This window comes from Zea mays, chromosome 1 (genome assembly GCF_902167145.1).
Source record: "Zea mays cultivar B73 chromosome 1, Zm-B73-REFERENCE-NAM-5.0, whole genome shotgun sequence".
Taxonomy (NCBI): Eukaryota; Viridiplantae; Streptophyta; class Magnoliopsida; order Poales; family Poaceae; genus Zea; species Zea mays.
In genome coordinates this window covers 225999222-226014220 of record NC_050096.1, presented here as the reverse complement: position 1 = coordinate 226014220, position 14999 = coordinate 225999222, and the positions used below count along the sequence as shown (strand labels likewise).

At 42.6% G+C, this 14999-nt stretch overlaps 1 long non-coding RNA gene across 1 annotated transcript; it reads left to right on the top strand.

Annotated features, from left to right (window-relative positions):
• Positions 1-714: 714 nt before the first annotated feature.
• LOC118476124 (uncharacterized) lies at positions 715-14187 on the top strand. The gene is made up of 3 exons (XR_004855479.1): positions 715-750; positions 3088-3983; positions 13371-14187. It is a non-coding gene; the product is annotated as an uncharacterized lncRNA (long non-coding RNA).
• The last annotated feature ends 812 nt before the right edge of the window (positions 14188-14999 follow it).

Below are 14999 nucleotides of genomic sequence, written 5' to 3'. Positions count from 1 at the left end.
CTCTTGAGTTTATCCCTACGTAACCCTCGCCGACTTATCCTCGCATGGCTCCATTGCATGGGGGCTTCAGCGCGGGAAAGTCGGGTCTCCGTTGGGATTTACTTGTTCGTCGTTGTGGGCCGTCCGGGTTTGCTCCAATCCAGCCTTACGTCTTCTCTGCTTTGTTGATCGTTTTTCCCCAGGCCCACGAAAGAACGATCTTACGATTTATTGGGCCCTTGGGCCTTTCGGGAGATCTTTTATTTCTTTAGTGGACCCGGGGGATATCTATCCCCCACTGTACCCACGTTCTTATATTAGGTTCGTCGGCCAACTCGACACCGTCGAACTTAACCAGAAAGACCTAATTCCCTATCCCGCGGCGCCGCGAGTCTCCCTCTCAGCTCACTCGTGCATCTAATCGATTCTGCCACAGGAGCCTTTCCTGGCGGGCGATATCTCCCCCTCTCGTCTCAGCACCTCACGCCGCCGGTGACCACGGGAGCATTACAGCTTCGCCGAGCTCCTCCCCGGCGCCACGTTCAGACGTCCGTCGAGCGGTCTGTGCCGCCACGCCGAGGTGCGCCCCTGCTCGCTGTTTAGGTCGAGCGCCCAAGCTCCGCCACGCCCCCGCCTCTGCCCCGCTCTTGTTCATGCGCTGAGGTGCGCCCCTGCTCCCTGTTTAGGCCGAGTGTTGGAACCTGGGCGGCGAGTCGGGCTTCTGGGCGCGGTCAGCGTAGTGGAGCGAGCGCCGCCAGAGAAAAACCCCAGGTACGAGAAGGTCAAATCCATTTCAATTCCTGAACTTTCTGAACTAGATGGCTGTGAATTGTAACTAGTAGCTGAAACTGAGCCTGGATTTTGTGCTTGTGATCCTGAAAGTATAGCTTGAGTTCTTGAATTGAGGGGTCACAGGTGATTGTGGTAGTGGTGACACTGAGGGTACTTCACCACCCCTAGAACTCTCACCCTCCTCACCTGTACCAGAAGGATACAACATAGCCTGACTGGGAACAGTGAACTGAAACTGAAAATTTGAGTTTTCTGGGCCAACTTCAGTCAACTGAGCTTTGTTATTACTGTCCCAGTTCCATGCCTCATCTTCTTCAAACTTCACATCCCTACTGATGCACAATTTTTCAGTAATTAGATCAACCATTCTGTAGCCTTTTGTCCCTGGTTCATAGCCCAATAGGACCATTTTAGTGGATCTATCTGCCAGCTTATCTACTCCGGGGCCTATTTTCTTGACATGTCCAATACAGCCAAAAGTTCTGAAATGTCCCACTTGAGGTTTCTTGCCGTGCCAGGCCTCATACGGTGTTTTCCCTTGTACACTTTTAGTAGGTGACCTGTTCAGCAAATACACAGCAGTAGAGACTGTGATTGTATTCAACAAATATTTCTTTATTCCATACACCTATCTGTATGATATTATGCACCTATCCAGGAATATAGTTCTATACTTCTATCATTTTATACACATGACATACCATGACCAAAATGATTCAATAAAAGCAGACAAGATGGATACATTGATTTAACCAAACTACCCAACTGGACAAGATATGGTAAACAAGCTAACAGGTAATGTAACTGCTAATGGGCAACAGAACCGCCAAAACAAAAGTAATGTTACTAAAAGAGCACATACCCATTGAGTTTATACTATTCAAGATAATTTTGAAGCATTTAAAGATAGATTCAACAGTCTTGCTATGTTGTCCATCGTACCAGCTAGAAATTGGAGAAAGAGCTTTCCTGAGAGAAGCTTCATGTTTTTCATTGCATGGAGTAACTGAAGGAAGCACCACTACATAAGACTTTAAACATCAGATTCACACGTGAACGCACAAGTAAAAAATCTCAGAGGCTGTTCTGAGTAAATTTCAACCAACTTTTCATATTTTGTAACTACTATTTCACACAAATATAATACCCTGAAGTTTCCTAAAGTACCTTTCTTTGGTGTATCTACTTCTGTCTGCATGTGCTCTCGTAGTATATTTTCAGTGGGAACAAGGACTACTGGATCAAAAAGTATCTTGTGCAGGAGAAGATAAAGAAATAAGAACTATGTATGGTTCCATGTAATATATGGGTCATAGACAATAGAGTCTTGCTGGCAATTGGGGAGAAAAGACCATCCATTTTTTGGATGCACTTTGTTTTCCCCTTTGATTCCAACCATGCTCGTAATTTGGCTTCCATGTCGATCTTGACATTGGGAATTTCTTGTTTGCTTGAACTGGTGAAATTCTCAATATGACATGAACGAGCAGCTAGACTTACTGTGTTGGTTGGCTCATGGTATTCTTCAGGATTCTGAAACAACAAAAACAATTAGCCAAGTCCTAATCCCTATAATCAACCAGCCTAGTCAGGAGTCCACTAAAAGAAAGCACAGACAGCTCACCGACTCAGCAGTCTGTGGCTCTTTGCAGCGGGACCGGAGAGGGAGAAATAAGAGAGGCTATTCACCGCTTGCTCCATCTCATTCCTCTTCCCCGTGAACCCAACCATCATCTCACCTAAAACCAGAAGGTGGCTTGACTCGAACTCTAGCGTCGTTGGTGGAGAAGACTTCACGCGATAGCAGTGACTCCCGTTTCAAACCCTTACAATAATTCTTATTATGCTAATAGCTCTACTGTATTATGTCCACATGATTACCAATAGATTACCAACAGGCGAGAATGCTGACATGTTCAAGCAAGTAGAAAACAGAGGATAAAGAGCATCGTTTACAGCTCTACTGCATTATGTCCACATGATTACCAATAGATTACCAACATGCGAGATTGCTGACATGTTCAAGCAAGTAGAAAACAGTGATATGCTTCAGCAACTTATTTATTAAAACATTGCTGGGGTTTGTTGTCTTATTAAAACATTGCTTCAGCGCATCTTGGTAAATTAATTAGCAACGACATAGTCATTTGAATTCAGAAGTTGCAGATGTCCTAAAGTAAGAATAGGAAGAAAAAAACTTGCAGCTGTGTATAGTTATTTTTCTGGGTGGCTGGGTACTGGGTAGCAAATCATATAGTTATGTTTTGTTCTATGCAAAGTTATGAAACCTAAAGCCGTGTTTCCATCTAATTGTAGGCCCATTTGACTCTAGTCTCCGGTCTCTCTCTCCACTCTAACTACAGCCGGCCCGCGTCTCCTCGACCATCACCACCTTGACGGTCTTCGTGAAGGTATTTTTCTTCTTTCTTTGATGCATATTATTAGAATTAGTTTGTTAGTTAAAATTTGATGCATGATTTTGGCTAGTTGTTACAATTGATGCATAATTTCTTGTTCATTGTAAATTATTCGATGTTAGGTTCAATGTTTGGTTATTTTTTTTATGTCTAGTGATCCTTCCTAATAGAAGAAGGGCTTAATGATGTTTATTTACACATTTTTTATTTATGTTTGTATGCTTAATGATGTTTATTTACACATTTTTTATTTACGTTTGTATGCTTAATGAGGTTTACTTACATATTTTTTATACATTGGGTTATTTAGTTTTTGAAATGGATGACAATAGAAGAAGGGCGATGTATGATGGATTCAATAGCGTGACTCTAGGTCACTCAAAGGAATGGGTTAGGGTTGCAAAACAATTCGTGGATCTCGCATTTTCCGGTGGACCTCGTGTGGTGAAGTGTCCGTGTACCAAGTGTCGGAATTTTAAGTATGTGAGAAAGATCGAAGAACTGGAGCATCACCTTTGCAAGAATGGGTTTATGCCTAACTATCTTGTGTGGCGCTCACATGGAGAAGTAGAGCAGAATATCACAGAGTCAGAAAGAATTGATGATGAGGAGGAGGATCGGATGGATGACTTGGTGGCTGATATTAGTAGAGAGTATCCAACATTGGCCTTGGAACAGGGTACACCAGAGGAAGTGCAGGAGTTTTATAAGCTTCTTCACGCGTCAGAGGAAAAAGTGCATGACAACACCACTGTGACCGTGTTGCAGGTGGTTACACGTCTTATGGCAATGAAGGTGTTGGGGACTTGTTCTCAAATGCTATGAATCAAGAACAAGGCAACATAAAATGTTAAATTATAATATCCTTCGTCCAACGAAGCATTATTCCTTCGGGGATAATAGATTCTGGACGAAGGCGAACGACAATACGATTACAAAAGTTGAGTCTTCGTAATTGTATGTTAATAAATTATACGAAATGACATAAAGTATAGAGTATCATAGGTAAATGAATCATATTATATCCATTCAGTATATTTAAGTATTGGATACAATTATACCTCTGCCTTGGCAAAGGTTGGTTCCCAGACGATGTGATAGCAAAAAATACCCCCAAAAGCGTGAACAGTAGAGGAATATTGTTCACTATTTATAGGCACAGGACACAGCCTGTGAGAATTTACAACCGTGCCCTTCATGAAAGTTTACAATAACGACTCAAACGCTTATGTACTAAAAGGTCTTTCTACTTTTAAGTCGGTTCATAATTCCAAAGCTTTATGAAGAGCAAGCTTCGGTCACCGCACGCGGACAGCTTCAGCCGAAACTGCTTCTTCCTTCAAGACCTTCGGCGTGACGAAGCATAGTCCCAACAGTAGCCCCTTTCGCGGCGCTAGATCGTTTTTCGTAACGAGCTTGATCCGTGAAAAGAAAAAGTCTCTTAAGCTTCGAGCGCCGAAGGTCCAAAAAACACCTTCCCTGAGCTCGTTGTCGAGAAACGATTCAGTTTCCAAGCGCGCAGCGGTCCCACCTTGCAGAGTTACTGTTTGGTCTCTGCGGTCCACCGCACAGCGAGTGCAAGCGGCTGTCCGCCTGGTGTAAAAATCCTGACGCTTCGCCTTCTTACCTGCAGTACTATATAAACAGACGAGTAGGTGTGAAGTTACCACAGCATTCCTTGCTATTTGCACTGTTTTGCTGCCAAAATTTTTAACCATAGCCGAAGCTTGACTCTCGGAATCGAACGAAGCTCCAGCTTGAAGGCTGCTTCGTCAGAAGAAGAAACTTCGGAAGAAAAAGTATTTAATTCCCACAAATTCAGAATTAAATGGCCAGAGTGCGTTCTACTGCTAGGGTTGAACGTGAGGGAGGCGAAGCTGAAGGCTCGGAGACTGTTCCCATCTCCGAAGCAATGCAGCGATCTGGACTAGTAACCTCGGAAGAAATCCCCACTGTTGAAGCAGAACAAGCAACTGCCGAAGCAGAAGAAGAGAACATTGAGGAAAACATTGAGGAAACTGATCCTGAAGATGATTATTGTATTGCTATGCCAAGTAAGCCCAGCCACTTGGACTTCGGAAAGTCTACTGTTTCGAAGGCTGATCTCTCCAAGATGGTAAAGTCGGGTTTTTTCAGTGAAAATCAGAAGAAGTTACTTCGCTTCGGGGGGGAAGAAACTACCCCGAAGCCAGAGAAAGATGAAATAGTTATTTTCAAGAGCTTTCTAAAGGCTGGGTTGAGATTCCCCCTGAATGGAATTATTGCAGAAATATTGAATAGGTTTGGAATCTACTTTCATCAGCTGACTCCTAACGCCATCGTTAGGCTCAATGTTTATATCTGGGCCCTCCGAAGCCAAGCGGTGGAACCGTTTGCGGATAGCTTTTGCCGAGTTCACGAGTTGCACTATCAGACGAAGGCTAGAAAAGATGGATTGCATGACAACTTTGGTTGCTATAATTTTGCTTATCGGAAAACCACAAAGTTTCCTGTAATCAGCTACCGAAGCAAATGGGCAGCAGGTTGGAAGTCAGAGTGGTTCTATGTCAAGGTTGATGATGACAAGGAGAAGCTCGTGCAAAGTCCACTTGAATTAATCTTCGGAGAAACCCGACCTCGTTGCAACATGACACCAGAAGGTCCAACCCAACAAGCGTTGGATGAGTTCAGAATTATTTCAGAGCATATCAGTACAAGAGACCTGGTACAGGAGTTTTTGGCTTTCAGGGTTTTTCCTAGTTTAAAAGAATGGGAAATGCCGAAGCTAGAGGGGAAGAAAAAAGAGGGAGAACTTGTACGATTACCTTACTATTTCAAGTTCAAGAAATACTTTAAAACACCTTGCCAAGAGTGGCTGGATACAATTGAAGTAATGTGTAATGAAATACTCGGCAATTACTCCAAAAAAGAAGATCAGTTGATGACTGCGGCCTTCGGCACCCGTCCGAAGCGAAGATTGAACCGAGTGTTGGATGCCTTGGGTTTTGAATACCCTGACTACGAAAATCTGAATAAAAGTGTCGAAGGCCGGAAAAGAAAAAGGGTAGCCGAAGCTTCAAATAAAGATGAGAAGGAACCAGCAAAAAAGAAGAATATTCCAAAGAAAAAGAAAGTATTATCTCCGAAGCGAAAGATATCCGACAAGGAGGAGACCCCCGCATCACCCTCTGCCATTGATGTGGAAGAGATTTTGAAGGTAATGACTGAATCCCTGCCTATGAAGCTAAGTCCATTGGGGCCTCAACTGACGAAGTTTTTTCAGAAGGAAAAGGAGCCCGAACAAACGAGGAAATCAACTAAAACTAAAAGACAAAGAATCATCGCAGTAACAGAAGTCATTGACAAGACACCACCGAGAGCTTCAGCTCAGAAGATACCAGCAGATGAAGAAATAACAAATATTGAAGTCACACCTTCGAAGGTCGCGGCTGCCGAAGCTACCTCAACTGATTTGAACTTGGAAAGCACAATTGAGCATATCGATAAAATACTACTAGACATGGCCACAGAAGAAGCTACCACTGCCGCCGAGGAGGCCATGGCCGCAACTTCTGGGAAAGAAAAGGAAATTGCTGACGAAGCTTTAGAGGACGAAGCCTTCATGTTCCAAAATTTAGTTGGACAAGAATTGTCAGAGGCCGAAGTGGAAGAGCTTAAAGAATATGCCAAGTCTTGCGGTTATAAGCCAGGAGCACTCCTCTTCGGGGAAATTGACGATGAAAAATTGAACTGTATCCGAGACCAAACTGGAGCTAAGATCATCGGTACTCTATCAAAGAGTATCGGTTTTCCGAAGCTGGAAACGGACATCAGCCGCTACCGACGACAACATATCGTTGGTAGTTTATTTTATTCTAATTTCAAGGTGAACTACTTTTCCCTTGTCTTTCATTGTTTTTAATGATGAATACATGTCTAATGAAGATTGTTTACGTGTAGAGTATGCTGCTGAGCAAGGCTTTGAAAATGCAGCAAGATTTAGAAGACAAAAAACACGAAGTTATAATTGAAAGCTTAGAGAGCAAAATAAAAGAGCAATCAGCTACTGTTGAAAAGAAAGACTTCGAGCTTCGGACAACTGAAGGTTTATTGACAGAAGCCGAAGCTAAGATAGCAGAATTGAATTCGAAGCTTCTCTGTCAATCTGAACAATTTGAACAGGAAAAACAAGAACTTAGTATGAAACTTGAAGCCGAAGTTCAACAAAATTCAGATTTGAAAAAATTATTGGCAAACCTTCAAGAAAAATGTTTGGAATTTAGCAACAAATGCATTCAACGACTGAGTAAAATTTTCCACTCAGTTGGAGCTAGTAGTGAAAAATTCACCCCGTCAGCTGAAGATTTACCAAAGACCTTCGAACATATCGAAGGTGAAATTGATGAGCTTGACGAAGTTATAGCTGGGCATGGTGACTTCTGCGCCTGGGTAGCTTCTCGGGGCACTGCTGCAGCTTTCCTAAAAGCTGGCTGCGATCATGGAAAGATTGTCAATAGGCCCAATTTCACTTTATCACCATCAATCCTAGATGACATTCCTGATCTCGCCCGAAGTATTTCCAATAGATTTGTAAAAATGATATGGACAAAAGGCGGGCGAGAAAAGGCTGGAAACGAAGCTCGGAGTCATCTTGAACCAGTAAGAAATCATACCTTGTGCTTACCTCTTCCTTCAAGCTCGATTTTAACTTACAACAACTTAATTCATGTAGGATGACGAAGCCGAAGTCGATGATTAAAAAGAATGACGCCGAAGCTAAAATCCCTCGAAGATTAAATAGGAGTATACTGTAGACAGACTCAGGAAACTTTTGAGATAACTTTTGTAAATGTAACTAAACTTGTCTTTAATGAGTTCTGTTCATACCTTGTATTATGCTTTTACCCTTCCATTAATGTATGTGAAGTGCTTTGTTGTGGATGAAATTATCTTTTTTGAGCCGAAAGCGAAAAAACACCTTCCCTTCTTTTCGTACACAGCGAAGCATAGAAAACAACATTTTCCTTTCTTCCGAAGCTCTCCTTTTTGTACGCGAAGAAGCTCTTCTCTTATGCCGAAGCAACCACTTATGCCATGATGATGATTATCCTACATATTCCTGGATGAATGTTTATGAATGCAAATGCTATGATGTAATGTGATGTGCAAATGAATGTCCAAACACATATCCGAAGCCATACTCTCAGCCATTATTTTCTTAGAAACAATCACACATCAGCTCTGCATTCCCTTAGGAACGACTTTGGAGCTTCTTCGCCTTTTACTTTCGGCGGAATCAGCGTTGACTTTTCGCTGTAAGCTCTGCATTCCCTTAGGAACGACTTTGGAGCTTCTTCGCCTTTTACTTTTGGCGGAATCAGCGTTGACTTTTCGCTGTAAGCTCTGCATTCCCTTAGGAACGACTTTGGAGCTTCTTCACTTTTTACTTTTCGGCACTCGATGGTGCGTTCTCAGCTTTTACATTTACATTCCTTGGGGGATTTTGCTCTTATAGAACTAAAAAAGGAAATTACATATGATGGCCCCATTAAAAACCTTTCTCCCCCTTTAGAAAGGAAAAGAGTGCCATGAAAAAGAAAAAACATAAAAAATTACATCAAGTTACACATAATATCGCTGAAGCTCATCCGCATTCCAAGATCTAGGAATGTCGTTGTCGTCCATATCCTTCAATCTGTATGAACCGGGTCTTGACGAAGATGCTACTAAAAAAGGTCCCTCCCATTTCAACTGCAACTTGCCCACTGTGTCTGGGTTGGCCACTCTCCGAAGCACCAAATGTCCTGGCTCAATATTCTTTAGCCGAACCTTTCTATCTCGCCATTTGATTGTTTCGGCTTGATATTTATTGATATTCTCCATAGCTTGAAGCCTGATCCCTTCTAAAGCATCTTTTTCCACAGAATAAGCATCTTCAGAACCTGATTCTGCCGAAGCTACTACTCTTATTGATCCAGTTTTAGCTTCCTCCGGAGTTATTGCTTCGTCACCGAATAATAACTTGAATGGAGTAAAGCCTGTAGACCTTGATGTTGTTGTGTTGTGGCTCCACACCACTTTGGTTAACTGATCTGGCCACTTTCCCCTGGGTTGAGTGAAGATTAACTTCATTATTCCTGTCATTATAATGCCATTGGCTCTTTCAACGAGCCCATTTGACTCCGGATGTCTGACTGATGCAAAATGGATCTTCGTACCAATTTGATCACAGAAATCTCTGAAAGCTTCGGAGTCGAACTGTGTTCCATTATCCACAGTGATGGCCTTTGGTACCCCGAAACGACAAACAATATTCTGCCAGAAAAACTTTTGAATGGTGGCCGAAGTTATTGTGGCTAAAGGCTTTGCCTCAATCCATTTGGAAAAATATTCCACAGCCACTACAACATATCTTAAGTTCCCTTGGGCCGGTGGTAATGGACCCAACAAGTCAAGGCCCCACCTTTGCAATGGCCAGATGGGTTGTATGAGCTGTGTTAAAGACGAAGGTTGTTTTTGATCTTTTGCACATTTCTGACAACCTTCGCACTTTTGAACTAATTCCGCTGCATCCGAAGCTGCCTTCGGCCAATAAAACCCTTGGCGGAAAACTTTTCCAAGTAACGGCCTAGATCCAATGTGAGATCCACACAGGCCTGCATGTATTTCTTTCATCAACTCTATGCCTTCGGTTCTAGATAAACACTTGAGTAACGGAGCACAAACTCCATGCTTGTACAACTCCCCTTCTATCATGACATATGGACGAGCTCTTGCCTCTATCCTCCTGTTATAAGTTTCGTCATCTGAAAGGAATTTACCCTGAAGGTAAGAGATGATCTCAGTTCTCCAATCTTCGCTATAAACAGGAGATATGTTGAGGACTGCTCTTTCAAGAAGTTCCACCGAAGGTGCTTTTATTGTTTCGAAGAACACATCCGAAGGTAAGGGCAGCCCCTGTGCTGCTAACTTAGCTAGCAAATCAGCATGCTCATTTTGTCCTCGAGGGATATTTTTGACAGAAAATCCTTCGAAGGAAGCTTCGACTCTTCGAACCATGTCCAAATATTTTTCAAGCTTTGGATCTTTAGCCTTGCAGCTCTTGTCGATGTGACCTGAAACAACCTGGGAATCAGTTTTAAGAATGGCCCTTCTGATTCCCATTGCTTTTAGCTTCCGAAGACCCAAAAGCAGGGCTTCGTACTCAGTAATATTGTTTGTACAACTGAAATCGAGTCTTGCCGCATAACAAGTTTTAACTTTGGATGGCGAGACCAACACAGCAGCTGCTCCTACCCCGAAGGTTCCCCAAGACCCATCGCAAAACACTATCCATACTTCGGCATCTTTATTTGTTTCTTCATCCTGAGCCCCTGGCGTCCAGTCAGCAATGAAGTCTGCTAACGCCTGAGACTGGATCGAAGATCTATGCACATAATCAATGCAAAATTCATTGAGCTCTGCAGCCCATTTTCCAATCCGCCTAGTAGCTTCTCTATTTCTCATAATATCCTTCAACAGCTGCGAAGAAGGAACAACAATATTATATGCTTGAAAGTAATGCCGAAGCTTCCTGGATGCCATCAAAACAGCATATAACACCTTCTCTAATTCTGTATAGTTTTTCTTTGATATACTAAGAACTTTAGATACAAAATACACTGGGACCTGCTTCTTGACTTGGCCATCAAGCTTCTCCTGGACAAGTGCTGCACTTACCGCTGAGTGCGAAGCTGCCACATATAATAACAAAGGAGCCCCTGGCGTTGGTGGAGTTAATGTTGTTAAATCTATCAGATATTGCTTCAGTTCCTCGAAGGCTTTTTGTTGGCTTGGTCCCCATTGAAAGACTTCGGCTGATTTCAGCACTTCGAAGAATGGTAAATTTCTTTCTGCTGATCTGGATATAAATCTATTAAGTGATGCCAACCTCCCTGTTAATCTTTGGGCCCCCTTTTTTGTAGTTGGTGGCTCCATTCGAAGTATAGCTTCAATTTTACTTGGATTAGCTTCAATTCCCTTTGTTGAAACCAAGCATCCAAGAAATTTCCCCTTCTTTACTCCGAAGACACATTTTTCTGGATTCAACTTTAAGCCAGCTTGTCTGAAACTGGCGAAGGTCTCCTGCAAATCAACAATATGATTTTCCTGTTTCGTGCTTTTTACAATGATGTCATCAACATAAGTTAGCACATTTCTGCCTATCTGAGACTGGAGAACCTTCGCAGTCATTCTGCTGAAACTTCCTCCAGCGTTTTTGAGCCCCTCAGGCATCCGAAGATAGCAATATGTGCCACTTGGGGTTATGAAGCTAGTCTTCGGCTCATCTTCCTTCTTCATCCAGATTTGGTGGTAGCCTGAGTAACAGTCTAGCAGACTCATGAGCTCTGAAGAAGCTGCTGCATCAACTAAAGAGTCTATCCTTGGCAATGGGAATTCGTCCTTCGGACAAGCCTTGTTGAGATCTGTAAAATCGATACACATTCGCCACTTGCCATTGGCCTTTTTTACCATAACAGTGTTAGCTAGCCATTCTGGGTACTTTACTTCTCTGATAACTCCTGCACTGAGGAGTCTTTTGACTTCATTACGAGCACCTTCGGCCTTATCATCAGACATTTTCCGAAGCCTCTGCTTTCTGGGTCTGAAGGATGGGTCAACATTGAGCGAGTGCTCAATAACATCCCTATTAACTCCGCAGAGATCATTGGCTGACCATGCAAAAACATCTTTGTTATTGAACAAAAACCTTATTAAGGTTTTCTCCTGTTCTTCAGATAATTGAGAGCCCAACAGCACCTTCTGCTCTGCTATGTCCTCATATAAGAGCATGGGCTTCGGCTGATCTGCTGAAGCTGCTTTCTCCCTTCTGAATTTGTACTGTTCACAAGCTTCAGCTCCATCTATGTTGTGGATTGATTTTGAGTCAGTCCAGTTTCCCTCGGCCTTTCTGGCAGCTTCTTGACTTCCATGAATAGCAATAGGTCCTTGATCCGAAGGTATTTTCATGCAAAGGTAAGCAGGATGAAGGATTGCTTCGAAAGCGTTGAGGGTGCCACGACCAATAATTGCATTGTAAGGGTATTCCATGTCAACAATATCAAACACAACTTGCTCAGTTCTGGTGTTGTTGATGAATCCGAAGGTCACTGGCATGGTGATCTTGCCCAGTGCTACAATCTGTCTTCCTCCGAAGCCATAGAGAGGGTGTGTAGCATCGTGAATCTTATCTTCTGGCTCTTGCATTTGTCTGAAGGCCTTAGCAAATATGATATCAGCTGCACTACCCGTATCAATCAAGACATTGTGGACCAGAAACCCTTTGATGACGCAAGAAATAACCATAGCATCATTATGAGGAAAATCCTTGAGCTGAAGATCCTCCTGGGAGAAGGTGATTGGAACGTGGGACCACCTTGACTTGATGAAGGGTCCCTGCACTCCAACATGTTGTACCCTTCTCTGTGCCTCCTTCTTTTGCTTTTTGTTGGCTGGCTCTGAGCTCGAACCACCTGTTATTGGGAGCACCAGCTTCGGGGCCGAAGCAACTCCAGCTTGATCGTTGGACGAAGCCATCAGCTCAAAAAAGTGGAAGTGAGTTCACCGGAGGTGGGCGCCAATGTTGGGGACTTGTTCTCAAATGCTATGAATCAAGAACAAGGCAACATAAAATGTTAAATTATAATATCCTTCGTCCAACGAAGCATTATTCCTTCGGGGATAATAGATTCTGGACGAAGGCGAACGACAATACGATTACGAAAGTTGAGTCTTCGTAATTGTATGTTAATAAATTATACGAAATGACATAAAGTATAGAGTATCATAGGTAAATGAATCATATTATATCCATTCAGTATATTTAAGTATTGGATACAATTATACCTCTGCCTTGGCAAAGGTTGGTTCCCAGACGATGTGATAGCAAAAAATACCCCCAAAAGCGTGAACAGTAGAGGAATATTGTTCACTATTTATAGGCGCAGGACACAGCCTGTGAGAATTTACAACCGTGCCCTTCATGAAAGTTTACAATAACGACTCAAACGCTTATGGACTAAAAGGTCTTTCTACTTTTAAGTCGGTTCATAATTCCGAAGCTTTATGAAGAGCAAGCTTCGGTCACCGCACGCGGACAGCTTCAGCCGAAACTGCTTCTTCCTTCAAGACCTTCGGCGTGACGAAGCATAGTCCCAACAGAAGGCAAAGTATAACTTCTCGAATAACTGCTATAACGATATAATCAATCTGATTATTGATCTCATCCCATCGAACCATAAGATGCCAAAAGACTTATACCAGTCTAAAAAGATCGTGTCCGGTCTTGGGATGAAGTATAAGAAGATTGATGTGTGTGAAGATAATTGCATGTTGTTCTGGAAGGAATATGAAGCGGCCACCCATTGTTAGATATGCGGTAAATCAAGATATGCGGAGGTACTAAAAGAGGATGGAGCTACTTTTGCTACAAAAGTGGCAGTTAAACAGCTTCGATATATGCCCATCACCCCAAGGCTTAAACGTCTGTTTTTAACCCCAGAAACTGCGAAGCTAATGTTGTGGCATAAGGAAGGAGAACGTGAGAGCCAAGATCCAGACATTATGATGCATCCATCAGATGGCGATGCTTGGAAGGCTCTGGATCGTTTTGACCCAGAATTTGCAAGAGACGCTAGGAGTGTTCGCCTAGGCTTGTCCACTGATGGTTTCACTCCTTACGACAACAGTTCAACTTCATACTCTTGTTGGCCGGTTTTCATCATGCCCTACAACCCCCCTCCCAACAAATGCATGAAAGAAGGGTTCATATTTCTTGCCCTTATTATTCCAGGGCCTAAACATCCTGGAAAGAAGATCAATGTATTCATGCAACCGTTGATTGAAGAGTTCAAAGAGCTATGGGTAGGGGTAAAGGCTTATGATGGTCATCTAAAACGTGAATTTACCTTACGTGTTGTATATTTGTGGTCAATTCATGATTTGCCTGCATATGGTATTTGGTCTGGCTGGTGTGTCCACGGTCGACTGTGTTGTCCCATATGCATGGGGGACACACAAGCATATCGATTGGAGCATGGTAAAAAGGTCTCATTCTTTGATTGTCATCGACGATTTCTTCCATCCAACCACCCGTTTTGAAATGATACGAAGTCACTTAGAAGAGGCATAAAAGTTAAAGATGGTCCACCAAAACGTTTAATGGGTGAAGATATCCTGATACAACATCGTGCCCTTCAAAGGGCTGCAGAAGGTCATGAGTTTGAAGGCTATGGTCAAGATCACAACTGGACTCATATTTCTTTTCTCTGGGAACTTCCGTATGCGAAGGTATTGATTTTACCACACAACATAGATTTGATGCACCAAGAGTGCAATGTTGCTGAAAGCATCATAAGCATGTGTCTAAACATTAAGGGTAAAACAAAAGACAACATCAATGCCAGGAAAGATTTAGCTAATCTTTGCGATCGCCCTAGCCTTGAGGTCAAATTAAATCCTAATGGAAAGGAGAGGACACCACGAGCTCCATACTGTCTAAAGCCGGAAGAGCGAAAAGAAGTATTTCAATGGTTGAAAATGTTGAAGTTTCCAGACCGCTATGCAGCTAACATAAAACGTACTGTTAACCTCGACACTAATAAATTAAATGGTTTGAAGGCTCACGATTACCATATTTTGATGGAAAGACTTATGCCGGTAATGTTCCGTGGCTATTTGAAGCCTCCTCTGTGGAAGATGATTGCTGAACTTAGTTACATATATAGACATATATGTGCTAAGCATATCTCAAAGAAATTGATGATTCAATTTGAGAAACAAATCGCGGTGCTT